We start from the raw sequence: 21214 nt of genomic DNA on the forward strand, positions 1-21214 counted from the left end.
GGCTTTACCCACTGTGTTAGTGAAAAGTGAGTCTCCAGCTTTGTTTTTAGATTTAACAGTGGAAATAAGAAGCTTATTGGCTGAGCGAAGAGTTGTAAGGTTTTTGTAAGGGGTAGTCAGATTAGTGAGGATTGGGGTATTACAAGGGTGGAAAAGTATCTTTTGGGTTACAGTAAGTTGATGACAGAGTAGCTGGTGCTGCAGTTCTAACCATCCCAATTGTTTGAGGTTGAGACAGTGGTGGGTTCCTAAAAGGGTTGCCAGTAGCAAATCTGGCTATGTTATTATAGCTAGTGGCAAGTTTGTTAAGATTGTTTTTAGAAAGGTTAGTATAAATGGCAGAAGCATAAAACAGGGTAGAGATCAGATGAGTCTGGGCTATAGTGGTTCTGGCTGTTGGTTTAAGGAAGGGTTTGATTCTATACAGGGAACCTAGTGTTTTTTGTTGACAGATTTTATGGTAGTGTTGATGTGATCGTTATAGCTAAGGTTGTTGTCTATGGTTATGCCCAGGAGACGGGTTGTGGTATCACGGGATATGGTGGTTCCATTGTTAGAGGTTATAGTGAAGAGAAATTGTGGTGATTTTAAAGTAGGAGTAAAGAGTAATAATTTTGTTTTTTTGGGGTTCAGGAGGAGGCAGTGTTGCATGAACCAATTTTCAACAGTATGAAATACAGACTGGGTGAGGGTCTGGAGTGTGTTGGGGACGTAGCTGAGCAGATTAAAGTAGAATCATCAGCATATTGTATGCAGGTGGCTTGAGGAATTTTAGTATTTAGGTCATTAATAAACACTGAAAAGAGAAGAGGGCCTAGGATAGAGCCTTGAGGTACTCCAAGGTTTACGGGGAGGGGAGTTGAAAGCTTATTGTCCCAAAGGACTGCTTGATGTCGGTTGTCTAAATAGGATTTAAACTAGAGTAATGCCTGTGTGTCCAGTGAATCGGCTTTTAATACCTCCATAAGCAGATTATGGTTGACCATATCGAAGGCTTTTGAAAGGTCGATAAACAAAGCAGAGGAAAGAGAGTTATTGTTACGATTTTTGTTTATACAGTCAGAAAAGGATAGCAGGGCAGTTGAGGTACTATGGAATGGTCTGAAACCATGTTGGCAGTTGGCAAGTAAATTGTTGTGGAGAAGATGGTCAAGTAGTTGTTGGTGGATGCATTTTTCCATTATTTTAGCTATAGAAGAGAGTAGGGCGATTGGTCTAAAGTTGGAAATATCAGTTGATGTCCCACCTTTGTGTAGAGGAATGATGTGAGAGACCTTCCATATAAGAGGGATTTTACTTTCTGAAATAGTCCTATTAATAAGGATAGAAATAGTGTAGGCAATGACTTTAGCTGCAATCTGCAGGTATTCTGCTGGTATACAGTCAGCAGAAGGGGTGCATGACTTGAGTTTTTGAAGGAGGTTATGAATGAGGGATGTAGGTACTGGTTGTCTGTGAAAAGAAGGAACTGAATTTGTTGTGGTATTAGGTGGGAGGGAGCTAGTGGGTGGTAGAGTATTAGCTAGAGATTGTATGGCTTCTATAAAGTAGTTGTTAAAGGAATCAGCTATCAGTTTAGGGTTATCATGGGTGATTCCTGATGGGGTGGGAGACTTGGTGTGCCCTAAGTGAAGTAATTTGTTCATAGCTGACCAGAAAGTTTGTGTTTTCTGTTTGTGGATTTGTTGGAGGTGAAGGTAAAAGTTTTTCTGTCTAGCAGAATTTATTTTTTGGTGGCATTTCTTAATTGTTTAAAGTAAAGGTGGTCAGAAGGCCTTTTAGAGGCTCTCCACTTGGCCCAGATTTTATTTCTTAGGTGGATTTTTTGCCTAGTTGGTTTTGTGAGCCATGGGGCAGTTTTGGTCTTTATTCGGGATTAGCAATAGGGGGCATGGAAGTCTAGGATTTGAAGAAATCTAGTATTAAAGTAGGTGACTGCTTCATCAAGTTGAAGATGGAGCAGTGGTGACCAGTCACATGCCTTCAGTTCTGTTTGGAAGTTCTCAGGGTGAAAGTTTTTTTTGAATGGCAGGTTTTGAAAATAGTAGGAGTGGGCCTATAAAGTTTTTGTTTAATTATATAGGTAAGAGCATGGTCACTGATGTCATCTGGAAGGGTTCCTAGTTTATAAGTAGTAGGGTGACTGTTTATGAGAATCCAGTCTAGTATGGTTTCCTTACCACTTTGTGGGTTCTAGTAGGGGTGGTTATCATTTGTGAGAAACCATAAAGATTTATGTGATTAATGGGATTGGGGGACCTACAGGTAGCCCAGTCTAAAGTCACCTGACATAATGGTTTCCTGGGGTAGGTGGATAGATAGGCCACTAAGTATATTTTCTAGAGTACTGATATTGTTACCAGGGGGAAGCTATGAACAGATTATATAGATGGATTTATAGTTATTGATTTGCAGTTTGGCTAAAAGGGTTTCTGCAATGGAGTTTGTGGGAAGTGGCACATTGAAGGGTGATACTTGGAGTTCTGATTTATAAAACATGGCTACTCCCCCACCTTTTTTGGTAATACGGTCTTTTCTCAGGATGTTATATCCTGGGGGGTAATCTCATGGTCTTTGTTTTTTCCACACATATATCACATATAGTATAAAATGTAATATCAAATGTGTGATATGCAATGCACATCAATCTGGTAACATGCAGAACAACAACTATTGCCCCATATCCCTAAAAAGCCTTATCTGCAAGGCTATGGAAGGAATCAGCCTGAACCTTATCCACAGGGACACTGGTGAACTTTAACACACTTGACCTGACCCATTTTGTTTTTGTCAAGGGTAGACCTTGGTAATTGAACCTTGTGGACTTCTTTGATACTGACCCCAAAAATGTGGATGAGGGATAACAAGACATATTGTCTATGTTGTGTTACCCAAGGCCTTTGTCACTATCCCCCATTCATGTCGCATAGTGAAGATTCTTCATGTGGGAATTAAACCCTACAGTATTATATGTCTAGCCAACTGGCTCTCCAACAGAACACACTCTCTCAAAGTTGGGGATTACACCTCCACCACTAGCCATTTACCATTAGAATACCAAGAGGATCTGTGCTTAACCCTCAACTGTTTGCAAACTACTTCCCTGAAAAGCAGGCAATGGTAGATGACTGTTAACTGGACAATGATGGTAACGTATTACAGAAGGGGCAGACACACACAGATGACTGGTGCCAAACTCATGGAGTGAACTTTAAGGCATACAATGCCTCATTGTCCCTTTGGGCAAAAAAGTACCCCTGCTAATTATGATATACATAGCACCCGTATAAGCTCAAACACAGTGTTGTGAGACTTGGGAACACATATTGATAGCAATCTACACTTTAATCACAGTGTTCATAGTGGTGACACGCATTCTGCACTGTGCACCTCATACATATGGACCTCACATCCAAGACCAGAATGTTCATAACTCTGCTGTACTCTACTCTTATCAGACCACTCATTGAGTACAATGCTCTCTTCTGTCTATACCTCACCAGACACCTGCAGCAATTGGAGGAAACACAGGTTTGTGCCTGGGAGAATCCAGGGCTTCCAAACATGACATACATGGAAAGACTGAAATACCTGTCACTGTACTCAGTATCATGCAGGCTGCTGAGAGGTGACCTATGACTTGCCTACACAACAGTCTCAGATCCTGCACTACTGGAAATGCTAGACAACTGCAAATTGAATGGGATAAGAATAACTTCTCCCAGGTTTTCAACCTAACCTGTGACAAACAGAACGTGCTGGTAAGACCGATATATCCCCCACCGATTCACACTCCTCTGTAATAGGCTCCTTCAGTGTGTGAAGCAGTGCTCCTCAATGACCCTGTTCAAGCGCAACCTCAGTTACTGGTGGGGTGATTGTAAAGTCAACTCTGGGGTAGCACCTATGTCCCTCATGGACAGGGCTAGTTGGTGCTGCTCACAAAATTGCTCTGACAATGACCATCTAACAATGCTCAATATGGATACTTGTGTTTTTACAGCTAGGTTTCTAAACACCCCAGAGTCATTACGCTAGTAGCCTCCTAGGAATCTATAAAGCTATGAATGTATGCAGACCTCCCAACATCTTGTCTCCCACATGGCCTGATGATGTCTTCTCCTGTAAGTTGACCTGCACTCTTACAAAAGTCAGACTTGTGCCATGGTGCTTGCATAAAGTACTGTGTTCTGTGGTCTGTATACTTAGGTAGGGGTACATTTCTCACTGCAGTTAACTGGGAGTGTGCGTGCTTGTGTGTTTTTGCTTGACATTACAAAGAGCAGTTTACACCAGTATGTGGAACACTGTTATATTCTCCTCAACTGACAATGCAGATGTCATCAGCTATAAAGTGGTTTCTGAGACACTCAAGTCAGATTTGTGCCTTGGTACTTGCATAAAGTACTGAGTTCTGTAGTCTGTGTACTTAGGTAGGGATTCTAGTTATTCTCACTACAGTCGTGTGTGTGTGTGTGTGTGTGTGTGTGTGTGTGTGTGTGTGTGTGTGTGTGTGTGTGTGTGTGTGTGTGTGTGAGACCGAGCTCTTGCTTGGCATTACAGACAGCATTTTATACCAGCATGCAAGACACTGTTATACTCTCAACAGTCACTGCTGATGTCATCAGTTAAAAATGTTATCTGAGGCACTCCAATCAGACGTGAGCTGTGGCACTTGCCTTAAATACAGAGGTCTGCAGTCTGTGAACTTAGGAAGGGGTTCTATTCTCACTACAGCCAAGTGTGTGTGTGTGTGTGTGTGTGTGTGTGTGTGTGTGTGTGTGTGTGTGTGTGTGTATGTATGAGTTTTGCTTGACATTACAGAGAGCCTTTTACATCAGCATGTGAGACAGTGTTATTATCATATTCTCCCCAACAGATATTGCTGATGTCATCAGCTATATCAGATTTTTGGTTATGCAGTACTCCTACCAGGGCAGGGTCAAGGACTTGACTGGAGGCTAGGAAGAAGTCACATCATCCTATATAACACAGATTACAGTGACATGGCTTTTAATCTATCCACATACATCATGGTATGGTTTGTTGGCCTTGTGTTATCTTGCTGAGAAGGCCCTGTGGTCTTTTCAGCTGCTACATGTGTCTGGTGAGGTACATGCAAAAGAGAGCATTATGCTCTATTAGTGTTATTTATTTATTTAGTTGACATTTGTTAACTGGATTGCTCCAACTGAGCCAGGAGCCATTTTCAGTGAAGACCCAAGGAGAAAAGTTATAATGAGGTTTGACTGCAGTACTGTTATACAATCCTAAGATCTGAATATGATGCTGTGACTTACAATGCACACAACACAGGCTTGCAATAACAGTGTGGACACTTGGTGGTTGAAGTTCATATTGCTATCTACTTGTGTTCTCAGTTCTTGCATCAGTGGGTTTCAGCATAGTTGTCTATGCTGTGATAACATGGAATTCCACTTTTCAAATGGACAACATAAAAAATACCCATTTCTGCATTTATTTGTAGATCATGTGTCTTTGTCACCATTTGTCTGTTAGCGCCTCCTGTACTATGTTATCATCATTGACGGACTCAATGATTGCACCCAATATGCAAAAATCAGCAAACTTGGTAAGAAAAGGCCATATACTTCATCCTGAACCATCACAAAATAGAGTCTAGACAGTGAAGGGCCAAGCATGGATCCCTGGGGTTTCTAATGGTGACAGCTTTACTGGTACGGGTTGATTCACCAACTTCCACAGTATGTGTTCTGTTGGTGAGCCAACAGGTTACCCATCTATTGATGTAAGGATTAATTCTCAGCTGGGAGGGTTTCTCAATGATACCTGCAAGGGGGACTGTATCAAAACCAAAGGCCAGATTAAGACTGGCAATATGCATTGTCTTATCATCATCCAGCCTATCACATGGAATCAATGGGCTGTGACATCATCTCAGATCATCTATGGCGTGACTCAGCACATACACTTTCCTGATATGGTTGAATACACACTTCAACACCCTCCACACAGGCTGTGTTCCTCTTCAAGGGTGTACATCAAAATGCATCCATCTGAGTTGGATGGACAGCACCTGATGCATACATGTACAGAGACATCCTGACTCTCCTCGACTCTGAGGTAGACCAACATTTCATCATGGACGTCTTCTACATGTACACTAGAAATATTCTGGCTGTATGCAACAGACCTGTGTGAGTTGTTAATGCTACATCATGTCTATTACATTTGATAGATATCCTCAAAGAGACCTTTGAGGGCATGCATGATGACAACAGAATCATCTTGTTGAACTTGACCAGGTTAAAGGCATTTGACACAAATCCACACTGAGGTATTCAATCAACACTGTCATATGTGGCCATAAACAGCTATCTCACCAAATGGGTGGAACAATGTATCACATATATGACATCTCACTATGTTGAAATGTGAGACGTGACCTCTATCTCAGGTCCAGTGATCAGGTCCATACATCAGGGCTGTCTGCTAGGCCCTTTCCTGTCCATTAGTTAAGTGATGAACATGACAAATGACAAACATCCCATGTCCAAACAACGCCCTGAAGGACTACAGATTGTGAGCAATCATTGACTCCAACTGTGATATTAGTATAATACAGATAGTATCAACACATACCAAAAACTGCTGCCACAGCCATGACAACACCTGCATTAACAAGAAACATGGGGGATTTGTTAAGTCAGGAAACAAACATACCTCCCAAATATAAAGTGGATATTACACCCTATAATCAGACCAATAGGTATGTGACCCATGTTATGGGATTGATAAGTGGTACATCCACCAGCTTGTGGTCACAGTACTGACTACTCCCTTGAATGTAACACAATTACTGGGTATGTGTCCCAGCCCTCATCACACCAATAACCGAGTACATTGCACCCTTCTTCATGTACCTCCCTACACATCTTCTAGTGATGTGTAACTGAAGTGAACCATCTGTGTCAAAAGGAGCAGTCACACAGCTTATTGACCATACCTACGTATTCTTTCTGTGGAATATACATGACTGTCTGATGGTACCAAACACCAATCAAGTTGTTACACCAGATGCATGTGTGCTACCTGTCCTGTTTATGCACAGACTACATACATAGGTGTTTGATAACATTAATGGCATGGATATTATTCATGACAGTGTGGATTGTGCCATATATATGTACTATGCACACAAGTAATCTAGCCTGTAGTGCCCATACTTTCGCATACAGGTATAGCAGTGTCACTCCTAACACCTCCAGCAGATATTACAGTGCCGGGACAGTGTGCGTGGTTACCCTCAGAGTGTGGATGTATCATAATAGTTGTTCAAGTGTGCGTGTGTGCAGTCTCATCTCTTATCACTCTAAATTACATGTTATGTTTTAGGCACAGGATTACTGGTGGTATTTTCCATGATTGCGGTTGGTTCTTGTAATGTTTTCCATGAGGCTTTACCTGTGCTCATCTTGATGAAGACCTCTGCTGAGAGTACACTCATTCAGGCATATCAGTTTGCACAGCTACACAACAATATGCACTCTACTCCAATTGTATCTCAGATGCCTGATAGATGTCGTCTGCATTATGCATGTAAGGATGCTCATCTCACAAAGGCATCCTCCCCTTTGTTATGTCACCTTGTGTAACAGTCACATAAAACACATTTTCACTGTACAGTCCCTACTGTACCATATAGATATGTGTTTGGTGTTGCTGCTACAACCATCTTCCATTGGCATGCCCACCTCTGCTGTACATTAGGTCGTTTCACCTGTCCTCTTTCCCCTGTGTTCAATCCTATAATCCATCTTTGTGTCATTACTCAATACACACGCTAACTCTGAGTGTTCATTTCACATGGTAGTCCATGTCCTATAACAGATCATTTACATACCTTCGGTACAGAATGCCAGGAATGGGAATATCACAATACTCTGCACTTTAAAGACGCTGTCCTGCACTGTGTTTGGACCATACACTTTGCTTTCATACCTCTCAACTGTCCAAATATTCCCAGGATGTCCTGATGTGTTCCTTATCTAATTTGTGGCTTTCTGCCATATCACAGAAATGATCTCAGGACTGATGTGAGTCAATATTATATACAAAACTCTATACGCATGAACTACCACATAAACAGCAGTCTACTTAATGCTGAATGTGTGATAAGAGATCTTGGGACCCAGGTGGACAGTAGTCTCTTCTTTGATAATCACATCACCACAGTAGTCAGAAAACCCTTCTATGAGGCACACCTCATCACAAAAGGGTTCTCATCCAGGAAAAAAGTGGTCATTGTTCCCCTCTACTCGGTACTCAGACCCATTATAGAGTATAACGCCCCTTTTGGAATGTACCTCACAAGACATTTGCAGCAGCTGGAAAGGCCACAGAAGTACCTCACAAAGAGGATTACTGGCCTCAAACTGATGCCCTACACAGACTGTCTCAAAAACTCCAGCTTTACTCTGTAGCATATTGCCTACTCTGAGGAGATCTCTGCCTAACATATAAAGCTATGTTAAACCCAGAGCTGCTGGACATGCTACACCTACAGAAATCCCAATCCCTCCGAGCTACACGATCTTGATGACTGGATGGGAAATAGGAAATACACCCCGGGGAATCACTTCTGTGGCTCTGCTCAACAGGGGCACAGGAAATTAACTTTCTTGGGTGGCGTAAGCCAGGGAACCTTGTTGGCTAGGCTTACTTAGCCCCTTGGGCCAATAGCCTAGTACCTACCTATGAGTTTATACCACTCAACTGTCCTGATTTGTACAAAATGTCCAGCTTTTGTCTCATATTTTTGATCTTTTCCTCATAACATTTTGGTTTTCTGAAAGGTCACTGACATGTCATTTAGGAGTGTTCGCTTACACAGTTTCCTAGCCAGCCACACTGTTGCTAGCCACAAAACCTCGCTTAGTCATGGAGCGTGGCATTAATATGCATTGCGCAGTGGTGCGGGCTGCCGCACACCTTGTACCACTGCACACAAATGTAAACTCCATGTAGGCTTCCATGCAGCCTACATGGAGTTTATTGGATCCCAAGGCTTATCTGTATCATTTGGTATTATATATGGTAAAGAGGTTATATAAGAAGTTTAAAGGTGTTACTACGCTAACTACTACTAGGACCCTTAAAAGCCTAGCTGTGCACCCCAAACCCATTTGGATCCCGGGTCTCATGGACATCTATATAGAGGAGGTGTTAGTATGGAGGTAACTAAGGGATTTATAGGGGGAGTTAAAATCATACTCTTCTTATTGCTGGACTCTGTCCATAAGGGATGTGGGAGACAGACCAAGGGTAAATTTATGATTTCCCATCCAACTGTCAAGGTTTCATTTGAATAGTGGTGAAGGATGAATTTTGTGTTACATGGATGAGTAGCCTATTCCATAGAGCAGGGATCCTTTGGGACATTCATATCTGTCTCTCCAGCACATTCTGTTTATGTCATAAGCAAAGTTCAGATCCCTGAATCTAGTGTTTCTGGTGCTGTTTGTTTTGCATATGTGCAACAGATTCATCAGGGCTGGATCTGAGGAAGCCCTGTAAGCCAGGGAAAGATCTCCTTTCAGCAACCTGAAGGAAACTGAATACAAAGACAGAGCCTTTAAGCAATCAGTGTAGGACAGGGTATTCATGCCCTGAATTCTTCTGGTGAGAAAACACTGTGGGTGTTCCAACTGTTGCAAGTGTCTGGTTAGGTATATGCCAAACGGGGTACTGTACTCAGTGATAGGTCATGGTACTACAACTTCCTCAGACCTGGATGCCATACCCTCACCTATAAGTTGGATAACACTTACTATCATAGATATGTGTTGGCCAAAGGCCAACTTGCTGTATAAATATGTTCCCAGATCCCTTACTACTGGGTCAACTCTTAGGGGTACTTTATTGATGGAGTAATTAACTTTGATTGACAGTTTCCTATAGGGTATTATCATGCATTTTAGCATTAAGATTTAGGCCATGGCTTTTCACCAATCATTTGCCTTATTTAAACCCTCTTGCAAGAGGTTGTTGTCTTGGGGGGGGTACCTATGTTTGTTTGTGTCTTTCGGCTTTTCCCGGTTAGGGGTCGCCACAGCGGAACTCCGGTCCGCTAATGATTGGTAGTGGATTTTTTTATGTACCGGGTTACCAGCCCTGACGCACAACCTTCAACTAAGGCACGCCTCATTCACGTCTGCCTCCACACAGAAGACGCTCTAGCTGAGAATCGAACGGGACAACGTCTTGCTATGAGGCGACAACGCTACCTATACAAGTTCCAATTTACAGTTTTCTGCGAATATGGTAAGCTAGAGGCCTTGAATCTTAGCCTCGAACTCTAAGAAGTAGATTTCAAACTGCAGCTGGCCCAGCATGGAACCCTGAGGTACTCCACTGGTGACTGGTCTCTGGGTGGAAGTGGCCTCATCGATCCTGACCTCTTGGGTCCTGTCTGAGAGTCAGCTGGAAATCCAGAGAGTTATGTAGGGGATTTATGCCTAGATCAGAGAGCTTCTCAACAATGCCTGAGCAGGGTATTTTATTGGTCAGGTCAAGATAAACAGTATGCACTTTTTTACCCTCATCAATTGCCTTGGTGACCCTCTCAAAGAAGTCTACCAGGTTAAGGAGGCACAACCTTCCCCTTACCAAAGCTAAAATTGAGATGGGTCCAGTATCTGTAGGTTGCCAATGTCCTTGTTTATCATTTCCATGACAGAATTATGGCTTTGCACATTAGGCTTGTTAGACTGATGGGACTCTAGTTCTGTGGGTCAGTTTATGGTCCACCCTTGTGGAGGGAAATGACTGTTGTGGTTCTCCATTCACTTGGAATGTAGCCTGTCCGAGGCTGTAGTTGAACAGCACCTCAAATGGCACTTATAGGTTACGTTTTAGACTGTTCAGGAGGCAAAATGAGACATCGTCAGGACCCACACAAGCGGTGTCCTTGGCTTTAGTGAGTGCCACCAGCACCTGGTCCCTGTTAACAGTTGGGGAAATTATGTTGGATGGAAATTCATTTTGAGGAGCTGGTGGTGGAGGCGGGGGAGAGTTCAAGGTGAAGTCTCAGATGAATTTATCAGCCAGTAGGTTTGCTATATCACCCTGATCCACAAAGGTAATACCATCTACCACCAATTTAGCAAACTGCTGTTAACTTTAAGGTTCTAGATATATATGAGGAAGGCCTTGCAATTGTCCTTAAACTGTTAGGCAATCAAGATTTTCTAATTGGTCCTGTTGAACATAATTAGACCTCTTAGTTTCATGTTTAGCACTTGTCTTTAAGGGAGTTCCTCTTCCTTATTTCAGCCATGATTCTTTTTCTTTTATTATATACCTTGTTTGGGTGAGGGTTCCACCACTGGGATTTGTTTTCACTGTTTGTTTTAGGTTTACGTCTGGTAGGTACAGCAGCCTCTATGTAGCCATTCACATGTTTGTATAGGGACACTGTGAATAATTCAGCATAGGTAGTTGTAGTCTTGGGGTTGGGGGGCTGTGAATTGTGACAAACTGTCAGTTAATAAGATGTAGTTTGCCTTAGTATAGTACTTAATTTTTACTAGTTTAGATGGATTTTCTGGGTTGATTTTTACTTCAAAGGAGACAATTGTGTAATCTAACCTCACTAGTGAGGACGTAGCACAGGAGGGATGCAATGCAATTTTGTGGAATAACAGATCCAGAATGATTGATCTTCTGGTTGGTGTGTGCACTCTCTATCCTAGTGTATTTCTGTTAATAAAGTGCAGGATGTGTTGTGCCTGTGACTTTGAGGCAGTTTATGTTTCCCACTCTATAGAAGAGTAGTTAAAGTCTCCCCTGAAGAGGGTGTGGATGATGAGCCCCTCTAGTTGGTTTAGGTAAGAGTCATGAGACTCTAGAGGCCTAGATGGTGACCTGTAGCTAGCCATGATACAGTGAGGGATCTTATCTATGAGAACTTGCATACAGACAAGTTCCATGGTTTTAACCTGTTTAATTTATTTATTTAACATTTGTTTACCAGGAAAGCACAACTTGGAACAAAGCCAATTTTCAGTGGAGGTCCAGAGAGAAACACTCCAAATGTATGTGGTTGAAACGTGGGAGGAAACCGGAGCACCCATAGGAAACCCACACAAATGCAGAGAGGACATGCAGACTCCACACAGAAGGCACCCCAGCTGAGAATCGAACTGGAGAACCTCTTGCTGTGAGGCAACAACGCTACTGCTGCACCACTGTGCCATCTAACCAACCTGAAGGTATATTTGTTGCTAATATGGATTGAGACACCTATACCTTTGGCTCCTGTCTGTGCTGTTATTGATCTAAATTTGTGGAAAGTACTGATGAATTACTTTCTATCACTTTAAACAAAGTCCCGGTCACAGTACAGATGTCTACATTCTCCAACGTCACACATGTATACATTCTGTAGAGTGAGGAGAGCTTAAAGGGTGTGAAGGTTTTTGTTTAGGCTCCAAGCACTAAGCAGTAACACTTTAAGGTTGCTTCCCATTAAAGAATAAGTGCTGAAATATTAATACATTGCCGCGGTGGTACGGCGGTAGCGTTGTTACCTCACAGCAAGAGGTTCTCCCATTCGATTCTCGGCTTGACTTGGGAGTGCCTTCTGTGTGGAGTCTGCATGTCCTCCCCACGGTTGGGTAGTGTTCGAAAGACATGCGTGCGTAAATGGGCGTGCCTTTGTTGAAGGATGGGCGTCGAGCTGGCACCTCGGCATTTCTTAAAAATCTACTGCCAATAATTAGCAGACCGGAGTTCAACTGTGGCGACCCCTTACCGGGAAAAAGCCGGAAGACAGACAACAACTCTCAAATAGAGCAATGGTGACCTGTAGCTAGCCATGATACAGTGAGGGATCTTATCTATGAGGACTTGCATACAAACAAGCTCCATGGTATTAACCTGTTTATTTTTTATTTATTTAACATTTGTTTACCAGGAAAGTCCAACTTGGAACAAAGCCAATTTTCAGCGGAGGCCTGGGGAGAAACACTCCAGACACGTCTTTTTAAGATTTAATATATCAGCAGAACTAGTGGATGGTTGTATAGGTCCCCCTGTTATTTTAGTTTCATTACCTAATCATGGGCTTGATGGTCAAAAGTATACAGGTTTTTTGATTTTAAGGACCGTTATTGCTGTACATTTCTGCTTTTTTTCTCTTTGAAATGTTTTGTTTTTCAAACAGGCTGAGTCTGAAACTGGTCAGTATTTATCAGTGTACTAGATTGGTAAATAAATAACAATTTCAAAAGAAAAAAAGAAATTAAATAAATAAATACATAAATATAAACAGATAATGCTAATAGAAGATCTGATGATTTTTCCCAAGACAAAGAATAAAAACTTTTCTGAAGTTTGAACATTGAGAGCATATTTACTAAGAGTATTCATTATGTCCTTAGTCGCAGTACTATAAATGTGTTTATATATTCTTTGCATTAACTGCCATTCTGTCTTACCTATATAAAAACTCTCACAGGACAGTAGCAGTGTAAACCACATCTTTTATTACAGAATTATAATAACCTGTGCACTCAATGGTCCTTACATACCCAGGAACCAAAATGCAAGTTATATTGTTAATGAACCTGCATTGATTACAGCAGCCACATTTGGCCATCCTTTTGATTGCATTTCCTAGAGGATCATTTTTTTATTCCAAATGTTTTCTAATCTGCTGTTGAGGTTAGTACTCCTTTTGTTCACAAGCAATAGTGTCTCACCAATAATTTGACATGATAAATTACTTTTAATAATCAAGTCCTAGTCATTGCATATTATCCTTCTTATATTTGTTTCATTACTACAAAAAGTCAAAATCATTGCAGCACTTAATGCAGTTTTTTTCAAATGCATTATTTTGTTGCTATTGTTGTTATATTTTTTTTCAAAGAATCTTGTTGAACAAGGATAGTGGGGAATTCTTTTCTTTAATTTTAGTCAACATCATCCCCCATTTTCTCATGGGATCAGGATGCCATGTCAACTGTTGCCTTCTCTCTCTATTCAATGCCTCTTTTCTATTTTCTTCCACACTCATGCCCGACTGTCACAGGCACACAATCCATCCACTTCTTTTTTTGGATGCCCTCATTTCCTTTTACCTTCTTCCTATCTGTTCCACTTCAGTTTTTAATCTTGAATACTAAATTACTTACTGATTCATTATGATACCCCCCTTTCCATAAACATCAAATTCAAAACCTGTTTCCTTATTGAACATTTAGCTATCCAAAATAAGTCTGGAAACCTAATGACTTGGCTCTTCACTAAACCTTTTTTTGTCTGCCAAAGAGGATGTTGAAATACATAATGTATACAAAAATTATTTGAAAATGTAGGGTTTATCTGTCTGTCAGTCTATCTATCTTTCTATTTTTGTGTGTATACTACATTCCAGCCTCACAAAAAAAATAATTGTCAAATTTGTAAAGGAACGAAAAATATTTATTTCAGCTTCACTGCCTTCCCAGTATAAAAAAGTATCACCAAGTTAACATAAATCTGATAAAATAAAGTCTTGTAATGACGATCTAAACTATATCATGCTTCTCAATACCACATGATAATATAGGTGCATATTGGTATACACCTAGCACCCACTGCCACACCTTTTTTTTCTGGTGAAAATGTTTACCTTCAAAAGAACATAAATTTATCTAAAATTACGTCCAAAACTTCATGAAGTAAACTAATTTTACCATTATCAAAGACACACTGACACTATTTTATGCAGTATACATGTGTAAAGATCACTGACATAGATGTCACCAGAAATGTATGGTCATTAACTGTTACACTAGCCAAATGTTAGAAAATGCCACAAATTCCTAGGCACATGAATTTTGTCAATGAAAAAAAAAATTAACTTACGATCTAAACATCAATCAGTGTCGCATGTTGCTAAATTTCAGTCTTAGAACCAATGAAAGAGACAATCAGTGTACAATGTGGATTAACTAAGTTCTTATGGATTTTAGTAATTGCAAATGTTGCCATTAAAATCAAACAATTCTCTGACAGCAGACCCTACTAAAAATAAAGCCACACATCAGTTCTACTATGAGCAATACCATTATCACTTTTAGAAATTGTAAGCTTCATCATTCAATAAAATGCTTAATATATTAGAAACAAAGGAGTTCCAAGATGGCTGCAAAATGAGTAACTTAATTTCAGCTCTCCCAGTGTAAAAGCAGACTCTCAGAAAAGAGAGATTGTGAATTTGTTTTTTGGGGGTAAATTTCAGTTACTGTTATTAAGTGCACTGCCTGGATACCAGCAAAGAAAACATTTAGAGAACCTGAAAGAAAATCAACCAGAAAAGGTGAAGAGAAAACAGTAGTCCAAGTTTCAGCTTTGGGTAAGATAATAGTTTCCAGTGATCTAGAGGAAAAAATAAATCAAATGTGCTCAGAGCTTATTAAAACAAACAAAACACTGAAGGAATATATCAACTCAAATAACAAAAGGCTGGAAAAAAATGGAAGAAACTTTGAACAACTATTCAAATGAGCTAATGAAATTGCAAAAATCAGAGGTCATAATGAAAAATAGACAGGCTGAACACTGAGATGGCTTAAGAAAAGATGTTTCAAAAATGGCATAATTAGAGGACAGAATACATAGGGAAAATCTGAGATTTTCTGATGTACCAGAAAACTGGAAGGAACAGACTTTATTAATTTTATGAAAGCACAAATAAGCAACTGGACTGGTGTTCCACAACAGGGGTTGTTAATTGAAAGAGCACATTTAAACCTCACCTTGACAAAGCAGCTAAAACTTCTAAATAGTAGGGTGCAATCCTACCACCAGAAAGAGTTGCTTCTAACAAATCTGTGGCAGAAAGACAAAGTAATAATAGATATAGATGGAATTGGCCAAAGAGTAGTACATTTATTTCAGCAATCAGGGAATGTTGAGAGGCAGGTGTGAGAGTAAAGTTGGTGTAACTAGCTATGTTTAGAATATGTTTTTCCTTTAGGATCAACGTGTTTTTTATGTAAAAAATACTAAAGGGGAAAAACAAAAGTATGTCCAACAAAAAGTGAGCTAACAAACAAAAAGGGACTATGCTTCTTATTCTTCTGATAATAAAGCTCATAGAAAGATTTTGCTAGTGAAACCTTTTCCAAAGTTTCAAAGGAAAATGCTTGAGAGACAGAGAAAACCAAAGTAATTGACTATAAGAATCAAGAGTACTTTGGAAATGAACCAGAAACAAGAGCTGGGAGATGGAGATCAACAGGAAGAAAACCAGTTCCTTAGAAATTAATGAAAGACTATAGGATTACAAAACATCAATCACATTTGTGAAATGTGGCTGAACAAAGAAACTTGGAATTATTGGATTTTTTTTTCTTTTGTTAAACTTTTAGGGGACTTCAATGCATATGTCCTACTTCTTGTCATTAAGGTTTGGAAGAACATTAAGGAGGGGGGAAGAGCAAGGAAAGAGGTAACTGTAAGTATAACAGTTTATGTTCTCAACAGTATTTTCATAAAGCATGACATACTGCATGTTATACAATAAAGCATTTTCAGTTATTTTTGTGTTATATGGATACTACAGTAAACAAGTGCCCTTCTTTCGTTGTTTCTTTCATCTTGTTTTAGTTTTAAGAACTGTAGACACTGCACTGTAAAAAAACAAACAAACAAAAAAAAAATGGAAGGCCTGGACAAAAGCACATTTAAGATACTAGGTTGTAATCTTGAGTTATTGTGGAGCAGGACTGGTTGTAAAAGTATACAGATCATGATATAAGTAAAATTTATATGCTTCTTTTTATTTTTACATGAGGATATAACTGTATTAAGTCCCATGACATGATCTTACAACAAGTTCTAAGTGGAAGCAAGTAAATAAAAGAACACTGAATGTAATGAAAGGTTTTCCTTTAGCAAATAAACACTAACAGTGCAACATGAAAAGCTTGTAGCTGAAGGCAACTGTGTATCTGGTTCTTATGATTTTATGGAGACAAGCGGATAAGACAGCAATAACAACAGAATACCTTTTTCTTTCAATGGCTAAAAGATAATGTTTTTGAAAGCATTCAAGCTGTTTTCTACATCAAGGAGAGAAATAAAGATAAGACAAAAACAGACAGTACAAAGTGTAAGCAGAAGCAAAGGCTGTACCATGCATCTTAGAAGTACAGTTGTGTAAAATCTTACCATAAAAGTAGATGTCCTTTCCTTCACTATTATAATATTTGTAACATCTGGGATTCCCTACCTCAGGTAGACAGAAGTCCAGTCAGTATACAAAAGCCTACTGTTCCTTTAAGGTACACTGTATGTCACACATATGCTCCTCGCGTAACGTAGGGCATAAAGGTGATATCCGGGCATACAATCTTCAGAACTTTCAGCCCCAGTAGGAATGCCAGTCCAAAGAAAACCAAGAGGTAGCCAGTACATCCAGGAGGGAAATGGACCAGGGGGAGGATGGAGGGAGTGAATACTACAATGGTAAAGGAAAGGACATCTACTGTTATGGTAAGATTTTACACAACTGTACTATGTCCTTCCATTCACTGCTAGCAGTATTCATAAAATCTGGGAGAATGCCAAAGCTCAATAAGAAACTTAGGAGGAGGAAGGATCAGCAGGGTTCTCTAGGAAACTATGAAAGATGCACAGAAGTCCAGGTAGAAGCTTCAAGAACAGAGTTAGTATCCAACCCCTTGAAAAAAGCACCAGAAGAAGCCACAACTCTAGAAGAATGAGCCTTTACAGAAGAAGGAAGGATCCTACCATGAAAAGTATAACATTTTATACAGTGTATGTACTTGTGTTTAACTGCTATTTTGTGCTCATAGTACAGTAGAGCATGTACTCCCTCCGTGCCTGATAAGCAGCCTACGGTGATCCTTTATTTTTCCCCTCAAACTCCCCTATATTCTACACCCATTTTCTGGCCGTACTGGGTCTTAAGCTGCCATTCTCCACTTTTGCCACTAGGTGGCATTGTCCACCAACCTATAATCTCTACTCAAACTTTACAGTAAACCCGTGCTCCCCCTGAACAGACCAGTTTCCCTTCTTACAAATCCTAGTCTGCTGACTTGCTAAGTGTATCCTACATTTCTTTCTACTGGCTTGCTTTCTCTAAGTATATCCTACTTTTCTTTCTGTCCCCTGACTCCACAGTGTGGACTCATCTCTGCTGTCTGCCCCTGCAGTACCTTCAAGTATCCTTGCTACTGATACCATTCCACTGACTGACTCCTGATAGCCATCTTCTCTCTTGGCTTTACCCACATCGTTCACCCTGCAGGCTCACTCCGCTCCCCTACACTGCCCCCAATTCTCACCTGCTCCCACTACTCCTACATTTATTCTAACCAATATTTCCCTCCCCTTCCTCTCTCAGCCAATCCAATCATGTCTCCACATTATCCCGTCCCCCACTGATCCTCCACTAAGTAACTACCCCCTCCCTCATCCCAAACCATAAGGTCCTGTACTCACATCTATACCCCTCCCTCTTACACTCTCACACACCCCCTGACATCCTACTACTTCCTTTACACCTAACTCACACCAATTAACCATGCTTTCTCCACTTTCACAAACCCTTCTCATCCCCTCTATCAGCTTACTTCTTCTAATTCCTCTATTCCATGCTACCTCTTATTCCTCTTGCAAACTCCCCCCTCCTTCCTATCCCACACCCCCACTCCCATCCTCATCCTACCAGATCTCATGTTCACACTATATCCTCCTCTCTAATTCAACCAAACCCGTTCCACTACTTCAAACCAAAAATTATGCACTCCTCAATAAAACATCACATACCTAAACTAATATTGCATTTCCCACAAAACTCAAAGAGCAAACCCAAGCTCCTGCTACCATCCTTCTTTGACTGCCTATGCTTAGCATGAGACATACATACCAACACCGGACCTAATACTAGCACCAATCCTAATCCCCCAAACACAACCAATATTAACAACCATAAATATCTCAAGCTACTGACCATTAATGCCCAGAGACTAAAAAACAGAACAGACCACTTCCATGCCTGGCTATAACATACCCTACCAGACATAGTAGCTGTCTCAGAGACATGGCTAAAACCCCACATTTCTGACTCTGAAATCCTACCCCCTGGGTTTCAAGCACTCAGATATGACAGACAAAATAGGAAAGGAGGAGGAGTAGCCTTAATCTACTCTAGTCTGCTCTCCATCACCCCCTACCAAAACCCCATTCCTCAGTTCAACAACACTGAACTAGTCATAGGAATACTCAAAATGAATAACTATAGAAGCATTTGTGTTATAACCCTCTATATCCCCCCAGGAAACAATACCACTACATTTGAAGAAATTCTTCTATGGGCCACAACTAATATTAAGCTTGAGACATACATATTAGGGGATGTGAACACTGACTGGAACAAAATTAATACCAATAATTCCTCCATATCTATCAATCTATTCACTTTCACTCAACTTACAAATGACATTACTAGACCCAATAAAAACAAGCCCCCAGGCTCAACTCTTGACTGGATCCTAGTCTTCCACCCAAATAAAATCTCACACACAGGCATCTTACCAGACTCCATTAGTGACCACTTGCCAACCTTCATCCATCGAGCAACCCCCTCTACTCCTCACCTACACCAATATATCCATACACAGAACCTTACAAACTTTAATCCTACAACTTTCTCCAAGTCTCTCAAACTAACAAATTGGGGCAATCTAAAAACTCTTCCTCTAGACAACACCGTAGAATACTTCAACTCAACCTTCTTAGATACCCTGAACTCCCAAGCCCCACCAAGAACAAAACAAATAAAACCCAACTCTACCCCATGGCTAACTAAAGATACTAAAACACTTATGCAACAGAGAGACAAGACCTGAAAACTTTGCCATCACAATAAACACCCTGACACCCTTCTTAAATATAAGCAACTCTGCAACCTAGCCAAAAAACAAATTATAAAAGATAAAAAAATCTTACTATACTAAACTCCAGTCTAATCACTCCAAAAATCCCAAACAATTCTGGAACTCCATGAACTCTCTTCTGAACCCAGGTACCAAAAACAATCCTTGCCCTGAAACCAGTAAATCTGACCCAGAAATAGCCACTCTATTCAACACCTTCTTTACCAACTCTATAGCAGAACTCACCAAGACCTTCCCAAGCTACAATCCCTCCCCTCAACTCAAACCCTCTTCCCTAGCCTCTACCCAACCTTCCATCCCTAACACTTCCCCCATATTTCATCTCAAACTCATCTCTACCTCATACATAAAAAACTTCTCTCTAAACTTAAGCCATGCTCCAATGCCCCTGACAATATCCCCTCACTCTTTCTAAAACTTGCAGCAGATGGTATCTCCATCCCCATTAGCATTCTCATCAATAGATCCATACAGGAATGTTATGTCCCAAAACTGTGGTATGCAGGCTTTATCCAACCCATCCACAAAGGAGGCAACAATAATAACATCTGAAACTTCTGGCCCATAGCCATTCTCTCCCCAGTTTCAAAAATTCTTGAAAAATGCATCCACCTCCAGCTCATGCCTTTCCTTACCAATACCCAACTCCTCACCCTACACAACATGGTTTCCGTCCTGGCCATAGCACAATAACTGCTCTTCTCTCTTTCCTAGACATAGTAAACCACGCCCGTGATTCTGGAGAAATTGCATCCAGTCCTTCTAGACCTCTCCAAGGCTTTTGACACAGTCTCCCATACCCATCTCCTGAACCACCTTTCTAATCTTAATCTCTCTCAAAACACCCTAACCTGGTTCAACAGCTACCTCTCTGACAGATCTCAGGCCATGAAATGGAGAACTGGTACCTCAGCCTTCCTACCTACCCCGATCGGGGTACCCCAGGAATCCATACTTGGTCCGATGCGCTTTAATATATTTATTAATGATTTCAATGCAGCCATTCCTAACACTACGATAGTACAATACGCAGACGACTCAACTTTAGTCTGCTCTGCTTTTAACCTCCTCGAGCTCCAAACCTCTCAACTACTGAGAACTGGATGCTTCAAAACCACCTCTCTCTAAATGCCAACAAATCCAAAATTCTACTATTCTCTCCCTCAAAATCCCTCCCTCTTGACAAAAACTCTTTCAAAATTATCAGCCATGTCAACTCCACCATAGAAGTTGTTTTTTTTGCTAAACTTTTA

The sequence above is a fragment of the Protopterus annectens genome, chromosome 3.part0, assembly GCF_019279795.1.
Source record: "Protopterus annectens isolate FY-2018-M chromosome 3.part0, PAN1.0, whole genome shotgun sequence".
NCBI lineage: Eukaryota > Metazoa > Chordata > Ceratodontiformes > Protopteridae > Protopterus > Protopterus annectens.